Source organism: Aotus nancymaae, unplaced genomic scaffold, assembly GCF_030222135.1.
Source record: "Aotus nancymaae isolate 86718 unplaced genomic scaffold, 86718_ANA_hifiasm-v0.15.2.pri h1tg000016l, whole genome shotgun sequence".
In the NCBI taxonomy this organism is placed as follows: Eukaryota; Metazoa; Chordata; class Mammalia; order Primates; family Aotidae; genus Aotus; species Aotus nancymaae.
Window position 1 is genome coordinate 54,476,735 of NW_026988428.1, and position 21,744 is coordinate 54,498,478.

Consider the following 21,744-nt stretch of genomic DNA (forward strand, 5'->3'; position numbering starts at 1 on the left):
TGATCCTGAGGTCCGTGATAGAGCCCATGAGCCAAGGACATCTGGGGTTTCAGTGGCAGGATTATTTGGGACCTTACGGTTCTATAAGAAACGAATGTGACAAGGTAGTTAAAGATGAGAGGCCCAGAGACCAGCAAATATAGAATGTTTATAAACAAGCCTATGTGAGAATAGAGCCAGGACAGTCAGTTGTTAAACAAGCTTCACAATACTGTTTCTTGAAGGTTTTTAGCCCTGTGTTTGATTCCTGAGTTCTGTGTTCAAAACAACACTTGAATGGTTTACAAAATAGCAGCATTTTTCCTAGAAAGAGACAGGTTCCTTTCCCATTATGAAATGGATAATTGGAGTTCGAGAGATAGCAAAGTTGAGGGTTATAGTCCTGTTAATGCCAGGATGTAAGTTAGACTTATACGTGGTTACTTCCCTGAGAATCTTGTTGGAAAAGCAGATGTAGATCTTCTAAGGGCTCGCAGGTGTATGAAGGGTCATCTCCTGGAACTTCAGGCTGCGGAGTGGAGGGTCTATGACTTTCCTCAGGAGGTGTCCAAGGCTTTAGCTGAGTGTGATGAATCCATGAGTTGATTCCCACTACCTTAATTGCCATTGGAGTGGACAGAATAACTGAAAATGGTCCTTCCCAAGATGGACCTAGAGAGGGAGAGTCTGAGAGGAGAGAATTAACAAGCACCAAGCCTCCAGGGCAGGAGGGAAATACTGAGAAGGCTGTGCAGTGTCCAGAAGAAGATTAACTTCCTGGACTTCTATGGTCAGCTTTCCCTGGGGCTCTGTGAGGGTGATGGCTCATGCTGGCACTTGCTCCAGGCACCCTCAGTCCTGCCATTGGACTGAGGTCAGACACCTGAGGCCCTGGGGACCTTCATTCCCTGGGACAGTGTGCTTTCCAATGATTCCCTTGGCACAGTGGGCATGGATGAGATGGTGATCCATCCCTTCTCTGAGGACAATTTCTTATAAAGTGTCCCTTCAGACTGCACTGGTAACAAGTTCTGCCAGACTGGTGGCTAACCCAAGCCTTTCCCTCATTTGAGCCCCTGGGGTCTGCTTGCCTGAAGGCCATGACTCGGGCTGATCTCTCCTGTTCTTTTCAGCCTGTTCTTTCTGGTCTCTATTATAAAACACCAAGGCTGCCTGGTTCAGTAATGATTCTAGACTCAGTTCTGGTTCCAAAGCCAGCTTCTGGAGCTTCTGCCTGATACCTGCTGCTCATAAACTTGTCCTTTAGTATTAACTGACCCTCTATGAAGTCTGGTGACAGGGGAGTGTACTTTCTTAAGGCCTCCTGCAATAGCTGAAGGGAAGCTATTGGGTTTCTTCCCTTCCATTTGGGGCTAGATTTTCCACTCGGCAGAGAGCAATTTGGCCACGCTGTTTGGCAGGGAAAAATAAGCCACTTCTTCCTTAAAGACTGTGTGCTAAATTGGTCCCAATTTTTCAGTATACATTTTAATGGGGACTTGAGCTTGGGAATAGAAGCACCCATCTGAAATCGAACACAAGGGATGCCCGCATCCCCGGTTAAAGAAATTACAGCCGCTTCAACCTGAGATGTCTCCCAGGCAAAATGGGTACTGAAATGAAACATCTTTCAGTCAGTACCCTGAAATTTCATGTGCCCAAGATGCGTGATCCATCTTATCAGAGATTTGAATCACGACCTACCAGCGTCATAGGACCACGCTCCTATGTACTGGATTTGAATCACAACCTACCAGCATCATAGGACCATGCTCACTGCCTGCAGGACCTCCAGTGACTACCATAGAGGCATGGAATAAGAGGAGCTATTGGGTTGGGTAGTCATGTACCAACAAGCCCCGACGAGGCCAATGAGTCTCAGGAGATGGGTACCAATATTTCCCAGCAAAAGTCCAATTTACACAGGCCAATTTATAAAACTGCCCCAGAAGGGTAAACTTCTAAGGAGGGGCCATAAGAGCACACAGCTCAAAGGAGGCAGGCCAGGCATGGCTGAGGCTGGAAGAATACCCTTAGGACCCAGGCCTCCTCTCCCTTAACCCATTGTAAGAAAATGTCTTTAGGGATGCGAGAGCTGCCATTAACCATTTGGGCCCAGGAACTGGTTTAACTACAATTTTCTAGATGGAAAAGTTCTGCCGTGGAGGAAGAGCCAATCCTAAGCAAAACAAATTATACACCAAACACAAAGTCCCATAGCCTTCGGTTTCTTAATTTCCGCAAAAGGTTTAACCAATTCAACACTGGCTCCACCAGCGATTTGGACCAGCAACCTTGCAGTTTCAGGTCCTATGCCTTAACCTCTTTACCATTTTAGTCGCTAGTATCAAAAAGAAGGCAGAAAGCTTTCTTAAGCTGTATTTTGAATGAGAATGCTGCACCCTGAGGCTGTGTGGCCTGCCTAAAGGCTGAGTGGGGCTAACAGCCAGCAGCTGCTTCTTTTCTTTCACCTGGCGCATTCATAGAAAAAACTGCTTGCCGCTTTGGGTTTAAAAGCCTCGGTTACAGCTGCTGCTAGGCCAGCTTTGAGTTCCCCTACCCCGGCGGCTTTTGGTCGCCATGTTGACCCCACCAGAACCTCGTGCACAGTTGGGCCACTCCCCAAACTGTTGCCCACAAAGGGACCCGCGGCTAGCAGGTGAACGCCCTGGGGAAGCCTTTTTTACACTGCTGCTTGGGACTAGGAAGCTCCGGGGAGGCCTGCCAGAACCATGTGCCAGGCTGCCATGCTCCCAGGTTCCCTGCAGGCTCAGGCTGTACCTTGTTCCTCCCGGCTGTTTTCTCCAGCTGGTCTGTGGCTTGGTGCACAGCTGAGTTTCGGGAGGTCTCAGTTCCTGTTCCCGGGGCTGGGCTGTTCCCAGTTGGCAAGGAGCAAAAGGCCCTGGGGGCAGTGCTCGCCTGCTCGGCCCCACAGGCTCCTGCAGGTTTTGGTCCCAGAGATAATATCCAACGGATAGAAAAGGAGATGGAAAGCAGAGAAAGAGCTTGAAGGTAAAAAAAACAATGCTTTTAATTCTGGCTGGGTCACGTCTGCTTAAGGAGGGGCTGGGTCGTACCTCTCAGGTGGCGCCGCTCAGGTTCCCGGCAGCCCTGCCTTGCTGTGGCTGCTTCAGGTGTTCTTAAAGAGACAGGACAGAATGGGGCCAGTTTTACGATTTTGAAGTCTTCTTTTCCGGCTGTACCCCTTTTCTACTGTATCCCTTTCTGGTGTACCTCTCTCCTGGCTGGCTCGCCAAAATGTAATATTGGGGTTCAGGGGTTCAGGGTGCCCTCAGCTCCCCTGAGAGGATGTTGCTCCAGGTTCTTGGTCTCCTGCCCTCTCAAGAATGAGAGAGGGGACACGGCCCGGTGTGCAGTAAATGTCGGACTCAAAAGTGTTTGTAGAAAGTGATTTATTTAGAGAGAGAAACAGGAGAAGGAGAGAGAGGTGACTCTCACACTGAGTGAGAGAATCCAGAAAGATGGAATCCAGGAGGGGAAAGCAGCTTCCACACTGAGTGGAAGGGAATAGAGATGGAGTTTAGGAGGGGAAGACAGGCTTCCATGAGAGAATGTGGAAGGAGACTCCAGAGGGAAAATCCAGGAGAGAGAAAGATGCCTTCTTTGAAGGGAGTGGTCGTGGAAGGGGACCCAAACATGGAGTCTGAAGGGGTGTGGAAGAAGGGGACTTTTAACCTGGGAGGAACCCCCACCTTCTCCAAGACCCTAGGCCAATGAAAGGAGTTCCTTAGAACTTCTGCTGGAGTGATTGACTCTTAGTTTCTTCCCGTGCCCATGAAATTTAAACATAAACCATTAAATATCCTGGATGGAGAGAGCGGGGAGGGGGACATGGCACTTGGAAGTTCTTGCCCTTAAAACTACGCCCCTTTGTGGACCTGGAAAGAACACATTCCCTCAATATCTGTAAAGTCTCTTCTGCCATGCAAGATAGCATATTCACAGGTTCTTGGGATTGAAATATGGGCATCTCTCTTGGTCCATTTGGGCTGTTATAACAAAATACCTGAGACTAGATAATTTATAAACAACAGAAGTTTATTGCCCACAGTTCTGAAGTCTGGGAAGGCCACATCAAGATGCCAGCAGATTTGGTGTCTGGTGAGGATTCTCTGCTTCATAGATGGTGCCTTTTTGCTACATCCTGACATGGCAAAGGGCAAAAGGGGCAGACACATTTCCTTAGACTTCTTTGATGGGGCATTAATCCCATTTACAAGGGCTCCACCCTCATGACCTGGTCATCTCCCAAAGAGGTGGGACACCTCTTAATATCGACACATTGGGGATTCAATATCAACATGTGAATTTTGTAGGGACATAAACATTCAGGCCATCTTTGGGTCGAGGGGGATCATTATTCTGTCTATCCACAGGACTCTTTTTGATACTTAATTTCTTTGGATGTTTATTATACCATTGATTTATATTATAATGTAGATCCTAGAATTCTAAAGAGATTTAGTCAATATTTGATAAAATTTTTACCAATTAGTCTTGATTCACATTTTACTGAGCCCACATATGAAGCGGTGTTTTAAATGTCAAATAACTGTAATAGTGAACCAATCATATGTGTATGAGTGGTTTCCTGATTTTTCCTTTCACCTAATATTGACAATCATTTCCTTTAACTGTCAGAATTAATGCATTAATTTTGCCAAGAGTCTGAAAAATTTTAGAGACCATCAGTTAATTGTTAAGACCTTAATGTGGTGAGGTCTCTGAAACTGACAAAAGTAAAATGATTTACATAAATTAAAATGTTTCAATATTTTAAATATAAATGTCAAGAACTGTAAGGGATATAAGATTTTACTGTGCTTGCAAGGTAACATGTTAACTTGTTACAGTTTCATGGATGCTGGTTGAAGACATGGGATTCCTGGGTCAGAGACAAAAGAAAGTTTATTACTTACAGCAATGGCTGTAAGTAGCCAGAGTATCAGCATTTTTACACTGATTCCCAGTTTCCACAGGGTAATGTAAAGAGGGCCAGATGACATCTGACCAATTAGTGGGTTGTGTTATGTAAGAGGAATGTTGGATGTAGAGAAGCTAAATTTTGTATAAGATTCTGGTCTTCGCTCTAGAGGGAGACATTCTCTCTCTTCTAAGGCTATTTAATATGCACACGTCCTTAAAAAATAGTCTGGAACTAACAGAAGTCAGTTCTTTGCTTATAAAACATGCCAAACATGAGGGAACCATGGAGAATTGTTTCCCAACAACAGATAGGTCAATTTTTATTCTTAAAAACCAAAACTTTTAGGCAAATATTCCTTATAAGCCTCAAATTGATTATGTCTTGAATTAAAATCTTATCTCACCTCAAACAAACTCCCTCTCCTCTCTTTCTTTCTTTTCTTTCTTTTTTTTTTTTTTTGAGAAAGGAGTTTTGCCCTGTTATTCAGGCTATAATGCAGTAGTGTGATCATGAGTCATTGCAGGCTAGACCTCGGCTCAAGCAGTCCTACCCCCTTAGCCTCCCAAGTAGCTAGGACCACAGGCACATACCACCACATTGAGCTATTTTTTAATTTTTATTTTTAGAGAGAAGGGAGTCTCACTGTGTTGCCCAGGCTGGTCTTGAACTCGTGTGCCCAAGTGATACTCCTGCCTCAGCCTTCCAAATCACTGGGATTACAGGTGTGAGCCACTGTGCCTGGCTGATATCAACTATTTACATTATACATTAAAAAAAAAGATTTTAAAAATAGCCTTTTATGGGATTATTGTAGCACTAGATGATAGTGCTTTTTTAAAAAAATTATTTTGGTTACATGAATAAGTTCTTTAGTGGTGATTTCTGAGATTTTGGTCCCATCACCTTAGTAGTGTACACTGTATCCAGTCTGTAGTCTTTTAGCCCTCACTCCCTTCCCACCATTTCCCCTGAGTCCCAAAAGTCCATTGTATCATTCTTATGCCTTTGCATCTTCATAGCTAGCTCCCACTTATGAGGGAGAACATATCATATTTGGTTTTTCATTCCTGAGTTACTTCACTTAGAATAATGGGCTCCAAATTACATCCAGGTTGCTGCAAATGCCATTATTTTGTTCTTTTTTATGGCTGAGTAGTATTCATATATATATATACAGTTTTCTTTATCCCCTTGTTGATTGATGGGCATTTGGGCTGGTTCCATATTTTTGCAATTACAAATTGTGTTGCTATAAAAATGTGTGTACAAGTATCTTTTTTTGTATAACGACTTTTTTTCCTCGGGTTGAATACGCAGGAGTAGAATTGCTGGATCAAATGGGAGGTCTGCTTTTAGTTCTTTAAGGAATCTTCACACTGTTTTCCACAGTGATTGTACTAGTGTACGTTCCCACCAACAGTGTAAAAGTATTCCTTTTCACCACATTCATGCCAATATCTATTATTTTTGGATTTTTTTGATTATGACAACTCTTGCAGAAGTAAGGTGGTATCGCATTGTGGTTTTGATTTGCATTTCCTGGATCATTAGTGATGTTGAACATTTTTTCATATGTTTATTAGTCATTTGTATTTCTTCTTTTAGAATCATCTGTTCATGTCCTTAATCCACTTTCTGATGGGATTTTTTTTTCTTGTTGATTTGTTTGAGTTCCATGTAGATTCTGGATATCAGTCCTTTGTCAGACATACAGATTATAAAGATTTTCTCCCACTCTATGGGTTGTCTGTTTACTCTGCTGATTATTTCTTTTTCTGTGCAGAAGCTTTTTGATTTAATTAAGTCCCACCTATTTATGTTTGTTTTTGTTGCATTCACTTTTGGGTTCTTGGTAATGAAGTCTTTGCCTAAGCCAACGTCTAAAAATAGCCAATGTCCTAAAATGCTTAGGAATATACTTAACCAAGGAGGTGAAAGACCTCCACAAAAGAAACCTACAAAACACTGCTGAAAGCAATCATAGATAAACAAAAGGAAACACATCCCATGTTCATGGATGTGTAGAATCAACACTGTGAAAATGACCATACTGCTAAAAGCAATCTACAAATTCAATGCAATTTCCATCAAAATACCACCATCATTCTTCACAGAACTAGAAAAACAAATTATAAAATTTATATGGGACCAAAAAAGAGCCCACATAGTCAAAGTGAGACTGAGCAAAAAGAACAAATCTGGAAGCATCATATTACCTGACTTCAAACTATTGTATAAGGCCATAGTCACCAAAACAGCATGGTACTGGTAAAAAATAAGCATATAGACCAATGGAACAGAATAGAGAACCCAGAAATAAAGCCAGACACTTACAGTCAACTGATCTTTGACAAAGCAACAAAAACATAAAGTGGGGAAAGGACACCCTATTGAACAAACAGTGCTGGGATAATTGGCAAACCACATGTAGAAGAATGAAACTGGATCCTCATCTCTCACCTTACACAAAAATCAACTCAAGATGGATCAAGGATTTAAATCTAAGATCTGAAACCATAAAAAATCTAGACGATAACATATTGGATGATAGTGCTTTTGTAAACTGCCCTGTTTAGCATAATAAAGCTTGTCAATCCTTTGTGAAACCCTCAAATTTAGAGATATTTCACTGGCCTAAATCAAAATTTCTGAGACTCTCAGAAAGTATTCCTATTCTCTCTTAATCGGAATGTCCATCTCTAGGTGCTTTTACTTCAAAGATATTTTTTTGCAATCTTTTCCAAGAGTATTTCTGTGATATTCCTTATAGGTTGGAGGAGACCTTTTCACACAGTGACTTTTGCAGGCTTGGGTTATTCTTTCCTGAAGTACACAGTAAATTCTTCATTTTCTAACCTGAATTTAAACACTATATCATATTTGAATTTTTAAAAGCACGTGACTCTCTTTCTTCCCAAACCAGGTAGAATTGCTCTCCTCACCCAAATCCCCCCGCCACGTACCCCACAAATAAGATTAGTACACATATAGAATGTGTTCGTATCATTCCATATAGAATGGCATTAAACTATTTTCCCCACTGAATTATAAAATTGAGGGCAAAGACTATCTCATTTATGAGTGGACCCAGTATACAGATGTGCAGCAAATGTGGTTTAGATGTATCTCTGTTCTATTTTCTCTAAATGGTTGAATCATGGCACCAAACATATGTTACTGTCTTTTAAAAGAAGGGACTTTATTTGCTTTTGTGACCCTAGAGCCTCTTTGTGTAAAATTAGAGCATAATGGGCTTTATTCAAGTTTATTGATTGTATAAAAGAAGGAAGGAAAGCACAGAGTTTTTTTTTTTCCCCAGAACCTGAACCTGAAGTTTTTTTTTTACTCTAGATTGGCTTCTAAGAGGAAACTGCAGGAGGTATAGTTATTTATGGGCTGCAGGACATCAAGAATTCTCTTACTTGCTGTAATTTCGGCAATCTCAACTTAAGGTACAAACTCTACTTCTAATTCTTTTATTTATTCTGTTTTGTTAAAATTTAAAAAGTCCTGGAAAACCACAGCAAGATCAGCTAAAAATACGATCAAACTTTTAACCATTTATGCCTTAGTGAAACCACCCCCGACCCGGTTATTTGCACACACCATAACATGTTGTTGTTCTCATATTTTCTCATTCTCAGGGGAGGGATGAAGAAACATGACCCAGCTATTATCATATCCAGAAAAGTGAGATAGTGAGAGAGCTCAAAAGTCAATAAATACATAGAACAGTTTTTATGTTATTGTTCACATGTTACCTTTAATAGAGCCTCTGTACAAGTGATGAGCTGATTAATGCCAGAATTGGAATCATGGAATAAGAATGAAGACTATGGCTGAGGTGATTACTTGGCAACTCAAAATAAAAAAGTAATTCAGTCTAATCTAATCCAGCATTTATTGTGTGATTATATGTCAGACATTGTGATAAGCCCTTTGGAAATATAATCATGATTAGGATGTAATCATCAATTTCAAGGGGCTTATAAATTCCAGTTGGAGATACAGACATATGAATGACTAGCTATAATAATCAACAGAATAAAAATGTAATAAGTAGACATACAAATCAAGTATTTTGGAAACATTGAGGAAGAAGAAAATATATTTTAATTGGTGATATCAGAATATGGTTCTCAGTACTGACATCAGGATTCTAATATCAAATATAACCCTAATAAAGGAGGTAGTATCTAAATGGGGGTATGAAACATGAATAGAAGTTCTGTGGGGAATATGGAAAAGGTGCAGTGCAGGTGGTGGGAATTACTTGAGGAAAAGTGTGAAGACATGGAACGGCACAGCAAATAAAAGGCCTGCACTGGTCTGCTGTGGTTGAATCATTTAACGTGGAGAGGAGCCTGAGGCTGAAAAAATAGATATGAAGCCAAATTTATTTAACAACTATTTATTGAACAATCACTGTACTCCATTGTTTTCTTCCGCGGAAAGTCATTTTCTATAGATTAAGTGAAAAAGCACGCTACTAAACAGTATGAATAGTGATGTCATTTGGCAGACATCCTTGCCTCCATAGAATTTTTCTTCTAGTTTGGGGATGGGGATGGCAGGACTGCCACAAAAAAATAAATGAGCTATAAAGTTATGTTATAGAGTGTATCAAGCCATTTGTGTGCTACTATAAAGAAAGACCTCAAACTGGGTGAGTTGGTTGGCTCTGTGCCCTCACCCAAATCTCATCTCGAATTGTAATCCTCACATGTTTAGGGAGGGGCCTGCCATCCCCACATGTGAAGAAAGGGAGGTGACTGGATCATGGGGGCAGTTTCTCCATGCTGTTTTCATGATAGTCAGTGAGTTCACATGAGATCTGCTGGTTTTATAAGAGTTTGACAGTTCCTCCTTCTGTGTTTCTCTCTCCTGACACCTTGTGAAGAAGGTGCTTGCTTTGCCTTCTGCCATGTTTGTAAGTTTCCTGAGGCCTCCCCAGTTATGTGGAACTATGAGTCAATTAAACCTCTTTTCATTATAAATTGCCCAGTCTCAGGTAGTATCTTTATAGCACTGTGAAAACAGACTAATACACTAAGTAATTTATTTTAAAAAGGGGTTGAATTGGCTCATGGTTCTGCAGGCTGTACAAGCATGGCTCCCACATCTGCTTTTGGTGAGGGCCTTAAGGAGATTAAAATCATGACAGAAGGCCAAGAGGGAGCAGGTACATCACATGGCAATAGCAGGAGCAAAAGAGAGAGGTTAGGAGAGTGTCACTCACACACTTTTAAACAACCAGACCTTATGAGAACTCACTATTGTGAGGGCAGCAACAAGCCATTCACGGGGTATCCACCCCATGACCCAAACATCTCCCACCAGGCCTTGCCTCTAACATTGGAGATTACATTTCAACATGAGATTTGGAAGGAACAAACATTCAGAGTATATCATGGAGCAAAATAAAGCAGGTATTACTTTCAAATAGGGTGGTCCAGGAATGCTTGCTGAGAAAGTAACCAATGATCAATGACTTGATGGGGCTAAGGAAGTATTTCTAAGAAAAGAATGTTCTCACAGAGAGATCAGTGAGTCTAGTGGTTTTTAATATGGCTCTCTTTTAAGAAATAATGACCTCTTAATAAAATAAAATCTGGAGACTCTAAGGTTTCATACTGGAGAGAATATCTTCTGATTACTGATAGCCCTTTGAAAACTCAGGGACGGCATCTGGGCCATGGATGATCAGAAGATATTCATTCCAGGGTGAATCCTTAGAAGCTACCCATCACCATTGCCTGCTAGTCCTCAGAGACCAACTTCTAAAAGCTACTGGATTTTCCTAAAACACAGCTTGAATTTTATCATTCTTATCCTCCAAAAATTTAACAAATCTCTATTTTGTAAAGGAAAAAGTCATAATGTAGCAGGAGTTAAGAGCCTTGGGTGCTCAGGATAAAGTCCATCTTCCCCATTCTCTAGGTGCCCTTTTACAAGCATGACAAGAGGTCCCAGAAGCCCTGAGTGCTTCAGGAGTCAACAGAGGGTGCCATGGACATCTGGGTGTTTGTCATGGGTTCTACACTGGAAGGGCCCTAGAATTCTACAGATCATGGCAAATCCATGTGCCCACTTCCTACCCAACTGGAGTCATATCATCACCATCGGTCTTGGGACCATAGGACTAATCTAATTTTATTCTTTAATCCTATTTATTTCATTCCTGAAAAAGCCCAACATGGTGAGGTGATAGAACTCCACTCTTAATGTGCATATAGCTGTGCACATTTCCTTTCATGACCCCATTTCTTATCTCACTCGATACCTGCAACCCTTCTGCTCTGCCTCTTGGATCACCCTTCTGCAGAAATCCCTTGTATGCTCCACCTCATCTTTTAACAGTCCTTTTACTTCAGCTCAGATCCCTGTCATTTCACTTCACTAGCTGGAAAACCTGGTTCTCTCTTGAAGACACTGCTTCCTCTTTCAATTGATCTCCGTTTCTTCCTCTCTCATTGTTGTGTGAATGTAGGATAGATGCTCTTCTTGCTCCTCATTGCTACTTCCAGGCATTTTCTTTTTTCTGATTATAAACCTCAGCTTTGAGTCCAAGTCATCAAACCATAAACCACTTACTGCCTCCTTGTGCCGTAGGGAAGGAGGTGCCTGGAGCCACTCTGATTCCTTGAACAGTTGAGTTCCTGGCTGACTATCACTGACACCAACATTGTCTATCAAAATTCTTGGTGATTTTATTATTTTTATATTATTATTTTTGGGGACAACGTCTGGAGTTGTCCCCGAGCTGGAGTGCAGTGGTGCAATCATGGCTTATTGCAGCCACAGCCTCCCAGGCTTGAGTGATCCTCCCACATCAGCCTCCCGAGTAGCTAGAACTACCGGCATTTGCCCCCATGCCCAGCTAATTAAAAAAATTTTTTTGTAGAGACGAGGTCTCCCTTTGTTGTGCAACCTGGTCTCGAACTTCTGGACTCAAGTGATTCTCCTGCCTCGGCCTCCCAAAGTTCTGGGATTTTATTATTCTTGAGAATAATTCTTCATATGCCTGTTTCTCTGGGACTCCTCTGCTCAAATGATCTTATCCTCTACTCTTTGGTTCCTTTGTCAAAACCTCATCATTAGCAATAACTACAACCTCTCTGTTATCTCAATTTCAAGTTCCCACTCTCTGATTACCCTACATTTCCAATCCTCTCTCCATTCTAAAATTCCTCCCACCCATACCATAGGTTTTGCCATTCACTGATCTTTTTTTTTTTTTTTTTCCTCTGAGACAGAGTCTTGCTCTGTTACCCAGCCTGGAGTGCAGTGCCCCAATCTCGGCTGGCTGCAACCTCCGCCTCCCAGGTTCAAGCAATTCTCCTGCTTCCACCTGCCGAGTAACTGGTATTACAGGCACCTGCCACTGCGTCCATCTAATTTTTGTATTTTTAGTAGAGGCAGGGTTTCACTGTGTTGGCCAGGCTGGTCTCAAACCCCTAACCTTGTGATCCACCCACCTCGGCCTCCCAAAGTACTGGGATTACAGGCCTGGCCTGCCATTCGCTGATCTTATCAGCTTCTTGCTGTGTCATATCCTTTCATGTTTTCACATTTCTCTTTTCCTAGCTTATACTCTAGAGTCTGATGTCATTAGAAGTAGTGTAAGAAAATGGGACCAGGAGGAGTTTGCAAGTGTTTATTTGACATTAGAGAGCAAATCTATTACTGGGGTTGGGGGGTAGGACAAGAGAGAAATACTCAAGCTTGTTCACAGTCTCTCATCTACTGTCCAAGAATCATATTTGGTTGTAAGCTTGTCTGTCCCACAGGGGAGAACCCAAGCCTGCCAAGGAGCGGGGTCCTTAGGAGGTAGGTTAGTGATTCCTGATACTCATATATGCTGGTTGGGGGCACAGGGTGGGGTAGTTTACCTCCCCAAGTAGCTCCATTACAACTTTCTAACTTTGTGAAGTCCTCTTTCTGAGGGAACTCTGATAAAGGCTCTTTTCTTCAGAGGCTTTAGAAAGTTCCAGGGATGTTTTAGTGACCATTGTGGATTTAAGTCGCTGGCTGTGGCTCAGTTGCCTATCTCTGAATTTCTCTTTGGGAATTAGGGAAGGCTTCACACAAAGGAGGTGACATTTGAACTTGGCTTTGAAGGATTAGAAGGATTTTGCCAGAAGTGGCGTAAGAATTCTCACTGGCAAGAAAGATAATTACTAACAACGTTGGTTTTTTTTTTTTTTTTCCTGCTTCATAATATTAAGGACAATTTAGACCTCTGTGCCTATGTATTCATATATCATATGTTTATGACTCAAAGTAAATATGATTAACTAGATAAAACCCCATTGAATTCTCTTTTTTATGTGCAAAGTAAATATTTTTAAGAAGGAGGTTTGATTTATTTACATTTTTAATTAAATGAAAATTACAGATAAAAGATGCTATACTACTCATCTTCCTAGGAAAAGAAAATATTGCAATGTAATTAAAAGGACGCCTCAAATTATAATTAGATTTGAAATTTAATTATGACTGGAATACTTCATCCTTATGCACACTGACACCTTGTTGATACATAACCTTTAAAGTATTTTTATTATATTTCACTAAGATCTTAATCTGTGGACTAAATAAAACCCTTAGATTCCTAAGAAGTATTAGAATTCAGCAAAGAATACAATGTTCTTTTTTTCCTGGAAAAAAAATGTGTTTCAGAATTTCGTTTTGACCATTGCTAAATCTTATTTAACAACTTCTAGCTGAAAACATTTTAATAATCTCTAGCAGAGATGGATTAGTAGAGTGAAAGCTTTCTTAACTAAGGAGAACATTGTTTGTTTCACACCTGACAGAGTTCCTGTCTTCCAAGTTGAAAGGACTCCAGGATATCCCAATACATATTCAGGAATCACATTTTCCAATAAGAAAATTCTCATTATGGAGTGTCAATTCTCTCTATCTATCTATCTGTCTGTCTATGTATGTACGTGTGTGTGTGTGTATAAACACACACATATAAATCTATTACCATTACTTGATGGAATCTCTTCTGCAGTGAGTTCTGGTTAAATACATTTGCTATACTTAACTTCCCATGGAACCATTTGACACTTCTTTCAGCTTAGAAAACAATAACTTTCATAGTAAAAATGATTTAGCTACAGTATAATGTGCTCTGCTAGAAATGTTTTAAGATAAAGATTCCCAAAATGCAATTATTATTAGCTTGATTTGCAAAATATTGTGTGATAAAAACTGTTTGAAAAATTGCCGCTTTAGCTTATCTGGTGTTGAAGAATGCACTTAATATAAATTGAAGTTCTTTATTCATGCATAAAAGTCCGAATTCATAGTCTTTGTGGAAATCTTTAAAATACTTGTTTGTTAATTAAATAATTGAATAAATATATAGAGACAATGTATTATGTGCTAGGCATTTCCTAAATTTTGTATGGTATATGTTGGCTCTAATTTACTACAACCCTTAAATGGATTGGCCTTCAGGACAGTAAAAATAAAGGGCTTGCTTTTATAAACTCAAGAGGAAAAATACAAAGCAACAAAGTTCAATCATCTGAAATTGACTCATTTTCATTCTACTGAGTTTGAACTTACATGCCTCACTTAGCCCCTCCTTACTGAACCAATTTTCACCAGACAACTTCTGCTCCTAGATGAACTGAATTTCTACAAATGGCCTGCCTCTGTGGTCCTCTGTATAGGCAAACCTGTCATTGAAGTCCTTATCTCTTTTGAAGGGACTTCAAAAGTCCATTGAAATCCAAAACTTTCCTTGAAGTTAAGTCAAGTTTTGCCTGTTTTAGGGCTGCAGGATTTCATCCAGAAAAGCCTAGGTGGTTAACAAGGAAAGAACATGTTAACCTGGTTGGATTTCATCACAAGTGGAATTTGGTCTGACAATTTTGGCTCTGTTAGGGGGTTTAAAGCATATTCAGCTGTGGAAATGATAAAAGGATTCTCCTACCTGGTTTTATAGCACAATAGCTGAAAGACCAGCAGGTATTTCCAAGCATCTTTTAGTGCATATCCCAAACTGCTACACCAGCTGGATCTTCAGTGAATGAAATAACCCTGCTGTTAAAGCATTTGAATCCCAGTCAAAGTCGTTGACAGTAAAAATCCAGGTGGCTATGCAAATTGGTCATTTCCTTAAACAGTAATTTGAGTTTCACTAGGTGAGCTCTGCTAATAATGACAAGCAACATCTGTATGGCATGTTTCAATTCATGGAACAACTTTTATGTATATTATCTCAATTAGTCTTCACTAAAACTCTATGAGATGAAGAAATGGAAGTTCAGAGAGATTAAGTGACTTGCCCAAGGTTATACAGGTAGTAAGTGGTGAGCCGGGATTTGAACACAGACACAGGGACACAGTGGGCTTCCATTAGACTATGAGTGACTGCTAGTGCAGATGATTATTGATTCATAGATTTTGACTCAAAGAGTCAAGCTGCTTTGTCTTCTTTTGGGGGTCCTATTTCTATAGGTCTTTGTTTGAAAATAGGATAGTGTGACCAGCTGAAGTGCTTGCTGTTGGTAGAGGGAATACAGAATTAATAGTAGAAAAAAGTAGTTACAAATATCAGCTATGACAACGTGACCAGATACAGAAATGGGACTGCCACTGTCACAAGTATTTCCTTCATATTTTCTTAGAAAAATGTTTGTGTATATATATACATATATTAAACAAATATTTTTGTTTACTTTCTTATTTCCTTATTATGTAACATAAGATGCATTGACTTCATATTAGTATTTAAGTATTGTTAATTTTACGTAACAGTATTTAAGTTATGGGATACCAGTAAACATTATTCAAGGACCTTACCTCCTCTTCTGGGAAAAGGTTTAATGTGTTTCAGTTGTATGCAGAATAGTTCTATTGTATCAGGTGAAATTATGACCATTTTATTTTCTTTATTTGGAGATTTAACTATGGTTCAAGGAGATGTATATGGATGCTAAGTTGACAAGTGGTGAATTTGGGTTGGTAAATGTTATGCATCAACAAGACCAGGCTAAGGAATGCCAGATAGCTAGTGAAATATGATTTCTGGGTGTGTCTGTTAGTGTATTTCTGGAAGAGATTGACATTTGAATCAATAGGCTGAGTAAAGGAGATCACCCTCACCAATGTGGGTGGGCCTCATTCAATCGATTGAGGACCTGAATAGAACAAAAAAGGTGGAGGAAGGGGGAATTTGCTTCTTCTCGTGTGTGTGTGTGTGTGTGTGTGTGTGTGTGTGTGTGTGTGAGAGAGAGAGAGAGAGAGAGAGAGAGAGAGATCTATATAGATTTCTCGATGTATCTTTATATATAGATATATATCCTGTTGGTTCTGTTTCTCTGGGAAACCCTGACTAATACAGATAGATTATATTTTGAGCTCTGAGCTCATATTACTAAATTTTCTAAATGTATAAGGAAAGCTGGAATTTCTGATTTTCGTGGAAATTGTCCCAATTTTTAAATGTTAGCAATTGTGTTAGTTTGGGTCATTGTTCTCAGTGCTTTATTCTTCCTGTAGTAGATTTCTACACTGACACCCATTGCCATGTAACTCTTTAGGGCTTCCCAGTAGAACGGATAGAGTACACATTGCTTGCCTCATTTGTTTTGGAGTTGGCCACATGATTTGGATTGCCCAGTGAAATGTGAGGAAAAAAAATGACCTGTGGCAGTAAGAAGTGCATTTTATTTCCCATCTTTCTTGTGCTCCTGCATTTACCTTGAGAGAGGTTTTTTCTGCAGCCCCAGATGGAGGTGACATGTGGAGCAGCCTGGAACCTCACCGATAGCTTGGATCCAAGTTCAGTCAATCCCAGCAGATGCTACTGGATTCTTGTTGAGCCCAGCAGAGCCCCAGCCAATAGGCAAACCTGTGAATGAGAAATACATGTTTCTAAGTAATGGAGATATGGGGTTATTATGCAATAATATTGCAACATAAGCTGAAAAATTAAAACATTTTTGTGAAAAAAAAACCATAACAGCTTAAGCTACATACAGCTGCAGACTGAATGCGGCCTGTGGGCCACCAGCCTGAGATTTGTAAGATGGATCTTTGGCAGTATCATTGCCAATTCTAGCATTTAGATCACTGGTTAAAAACAAAACAAAAAGAAAAATTTACGCCAAATGTTGGATGCATGGAATATTTAGAGGAAAAATAAAAGCTGTGAATTTAAGAAGTGATACCTAAACAATATCTGTGCTCCCTGTCAGAAGAGGCATATAAACAAAGGTATATAACTAATTGAAAATGAAGTGAAGTGAGAGATTTTCCTGGCCATTTACTGGGATTAACAGGATCAGCCTACATTTTCCTCTGTCAGCACTATTTTATACATATAGGCCAAATTCTTAGGGAAGGAGTTTGTTTTCTGTCATCCATTTTTGTTACAGTCAAAGTTTTTCAGAGTTCCTGAAAAAAGTGAGAAGATTAATGTTCATGTTTAACTCTTCATTCTCCTTCACTCTAAAAGAACAATTTCAATTATTGAAAGAAATATCTCATGCTTTACTAAGTCTTGGGAAATGCAGTAATTTATTTTACACAGCTAAGATCACCTGGGGAATTAAAGAAGATTTACTTCTCTACAGAATTAAGGAGGAAATCAGCATAGGCAGACATACAGCACAGGGAAAGGATGTCCATAACCTCCAGTCACAGAGATAGAAACTTGCATGTTCCTCAAAAGACTGAGTAAGAGAGGGTCCCATCAGATCTTCTAGGATCAGTTACCTCCTTCCAAGAAAAGCCTTCCATACCTAAGACAAGAGCAGCTGTACACACGATCTGATCCGGACATAATCAGGACCCTTCAATGGAGCCATTTCCTCTCTATAAATGTATGACGTGATGGCGGAGGAGAGTACTGAGAGCATTCTAGAGCATGAGCACAACCCTTATTGATCATTCACAGCTTTCCCAAGCTGATGCAGCCTAAGCCTATGTATTTTCCAATCTGAGAGCAATGGTACTACAGTAGTCAGCTACACAGGATTCCATGTGAGTCATACCAACAGTCCTTAGACTTCTCATCAGGTCAATCCTGCTATCAAAAAATTATGTCATTTTAATTGTGATATCTGCCACATATGAGAAAAATAGGATGCTGTGAGGTTGCATTATTATAGTCCCCTGCTAGAATGTGACATCAAGGACAGATCACCGAATAAATAACAGTTAAAATAACACTTGGCCTGTAATCCCAGCAGTTTAGGAGGCCAAGGTGGGAGGATCATGAGGTCAAGAGATCGAGATTATCCTGGTCAACATGATGAAACCCCGTCTCTACTAAAAATACAAAAATTAGCTGGGCGTGGTGGCTCACGCCTGTAGTCCCAGCTTCTTGGGAGGCTGAGGCAGGAGAATCGCTTGAACCCAGCAGGCGGAGGCTGCAGTGAGCCAGGATTGTGCCATTGCACTCCAGCCTGGGGAGAGAGTGAGACTCTGTCTCAAAAGTAAATTAAAAAAAAAAAGCACTTGGTGGGTGGTATTTAGTCTGAGAAAGGGATGGGATGATGGGGTTATGCAGGATGTGTGAGAGACAGACAGAAACATATAGAAAGAATATCTGAAATTCTGTTCTAGTATTTTTTAAAGGGGATTACAAAGTTCATAAAAGTGCCCCATGACATGATTATTGTTTTCCTCCTTGTGTTCAGTTTAAAATGGTCTTCTATAACATGAACAGAAAAGAACATTTGAAGAGGTTAAACATTGTTGGACAAAGTGCGAAGTAAGATCAATAAGCATTATGGCTAAGAGCCTGGAAATGAATATCAAACAGACCTGATTTAAATCACAGTTCTCTACTTACTGGCTTTATGACCTGGGGCAAGTTACTTGTTTAACCTCTCCAACCCTCATTTTTTTTTTTTTTTAAATCTGCAAAACAGGGAAAATAATGCATATCTTAGAGTGCTACTGTAAGGATTAGGTGGAACAATATGTGTAAACTATTGAGCATCCTGACTGTCAGACTGCAAGCATTCAGATGTCAAAGCAGAAAGGTGAGCTGTCCATGGTGGACCTCAGGTCAGAATGAATGGGGGTTTTAGCTGGTGATAGTATAATATTTGTAAAGCTTTAAGCCATGTGTAATCAACTCACTTAAGAAAAGTTTAAATGTGCCCTCAAAGTTATTTTCTCTTAGGAAGTATATTTATTTTCTAGGGCTGCTATAACAAAGTACCACCAAGTATGTGGCTTAAAAAAACAGGAATGCATTGTTTCACAGTTCTGGAGGCCAGAAGTCCAAAAGCAAGGTGTCAGCAGGGCCCTGCGCTCACTGAGATCTGGATAGAGCCCCTCCTTGCCTCTCCCTCGTGTCTGGTGGGGGCATCAGTGTCAATCGGGAGCTTCCTGGGCTTGCTGCTTCTGCACTCCTATCTCTGTCTCTGTCGTCACATGTGCTCTCCCTGTGAGTCTATCTCGGTCTAGTCTTCTCTTCCTGTAAGAATACCTGTCATATTGGATTAGGATCCACCCTAGTGACCTAATTTTAACTTGATTACATCTGCAAAAACCCTATTTCCAAATAAGCTCACATTCAGAAATATCGGGAGGTGGCACTTAGCTTTTTTGGGGACACAATTCAATCCCCAAGAATACATGAGTGAATGGTTACAGGGCAGAGCCTGTTTACCAGTGTGTTAGATGATTCTTTCTGCAGCAAGTTGAGACTGCTAAAGATACACGATTAAGGTGCTCCATTCTTCTAGTTCCTATAATTCTGAATGTGCCTGGATTATAAACTTAGGGTTCTGAATATTTTATTTGTATTTTTCTCAGTTCTAAAAGTCATCCTGAGTATAATTTCTGGCTTTGTCACAGTTTTCTTACTCTTATGATAAGGAAAGGGGGTTGAGGGGAAATCAACATACTGAAAGAAGTTAATCATTTAAAAAAACTAGTTATGAGGAAAGCAGGGTGATATAAAATGATCTATTAGCTGAACTAACTATAGACTTGCTAATGTAGCTCCATGTATCTCCTTTTTTTTCTTTTTCTTTTTTTTAATTGTACTTTGGGCTCTGGGGTACATGTGCACATCCTGCATCCTGTAGGATTGTTGCATAGGTATATACATGCCATGGTGGTTTACTGTCTCCAACCAGCCCCCCCAACCCCATCACCTACATCAGGCATTTCTTCTAGTGTTATCTCTCCTCATCCTCCCAGCCCCCGCACAGTCCCTCCCCTCCACCCCCCAACCTAGCCCGGTGAGTGTTGTTCTCTTCCCTGTGCCCAAGTGTTTTCACTGTTTATCACCTGCCTATGAGTGAAAACATGTGGTGTTTGATTTTCTGTTCTTGTGTCAATTTGCTGAGAATGATGGTTTCTAGATTCATCCATGTCTCTGCAAAGGACACGAACTCATCGTTTTTTATGGCTGCATAGTATTCCATGGTGTATATGTGCCATATTTTCTTTGTCCAGTCTATTATTGATGGGCATTTGGGTTGGTTCCAGGTCTTTGCTATCGTAAACGGTGCTGCACCAAGCATACGTGTGCATGTATCTTTATAATAGAATGATTTATAATCCTTTGGGTATATACCCAGTAATGGGATTGCTGGGTCAAATGGAATTTCTATTTCTAGGTCCTTGAGGAATCGCCACACTGTCTTCCATGATGTTGAACTAATTTACACTCCCACCAACAGAGTAAAAGTGTTCCTTTTTCTCAACATCCTCTTCAGCATCTGTTATCTCCAGATTTTTTAATGATTGCCATTCTAACTGGCGTGAGATGGTATCTCAATGTGGTTTTGATTTGCATTTCTCTAATGACCAATGATGATGAGCGTTTTTTCATATGTTTGTTGGCCGCAAATATCTCTTCTTTTGTAAAGTGTCTGTTCATATCCTTTGCACACTTTTGAATAGGTTTGCTTGTTTTTTTCTCGTAAATCTGCTTTAGTTCTTTGTAGATTCTGGATATCAGCCCTTTGTCAGATGGGTAGATTGCAAAAATTTTTTCCCATTCTGTTGGTTGCCAGTTCACTCTAATGATTGTTTCTTTTGCTGTGCAGAAGCTCTTAAGTTTAATTAGGTCCCATTTGTCTATTTTGGCTTTTGTTGCCATTGCTTTTGGTGTTTTAGCCATGAAGTCCTTGCCTATGCCTATGTCCCAAATGGTGTTGCCTAGGTTTTCTTCTAGAGTTTTTATGGTGTTAAGTCTTATGTTTAAATCTTTAATCCATCTGGAGTTAATTTTTGTATAAGGTGTAAGGACCAGCTACTCAGGAGACTGAGACAGGACCCACTCCAGCCTGGGTCCAGGTAGTTCCTTTTATTAGGTACTATTGGAAGGTTCAGGGTGTTCTGGTTGATTTAAGATTAAACCTAAGTTATAATATTGAGTGTACCTGCTTTGATAAGAAATTCCACTCTCTGCAGCCTTTATTCGGTTGGTGTGCTAGGGCTTGTATTGTAGAGTTTATGGTGATTAGATTATATATATAGCCTTATAAAGAAACTAAAAATGATTATGGATTTTAAAAATTAGGGGACTTTCCTTCTCTGGGCTAAGTAATGTTTAGGAGCTTTAAATCATATATAGAAAAATGTATTTTCAGATCCAAAGTGAAAACGACAGTAAAAGGGTTTATGTACTCTTCTTCTTGGTTGTATGCATTGCTATGATGTGATATTTGATACTCCATCAATGTGCTCAAGTCCTGTTGTCTGATCATGGGAGCCTCCCTGTCTGCCTGGCATGGCTCACCCATAACAAAGGATGAATGAGGAGAGTGGTGCCATCAGTCTACAGCCGAGCCCCTGAAGGGAAATGAGGGGCCACCATTCAG

General features: G+C 40.3%; 1 protein-coding gene across 5 annotated transcripts in view; it reads left to right on the plus strand.

The window, feature by feature from the left end:
• The window catches only part of LOC105720554 (uncharacterized), a 382,182-nt gene that overhangs the window by 50,200 nt on the left and 310,238 nt on the right, over positions 1 to 21,744 (plus strand). The window contains exon 1 of one of the 5 annotated variants that reach the window (XR_010343019.1): positions 8,283 to 8,379. The exons of the other annotated variants lie outside the window; for them this stretch is intronic. The gene's annotated coding sequence lies outside the window, so the exon portion shown is untranslated. Of the gene's footprint in view, positions 1 to 8,282; positions 8,380 to 21,744 lie in introns of those variants that run through there. 5 annotated transcript variants of the gene reach the window in all.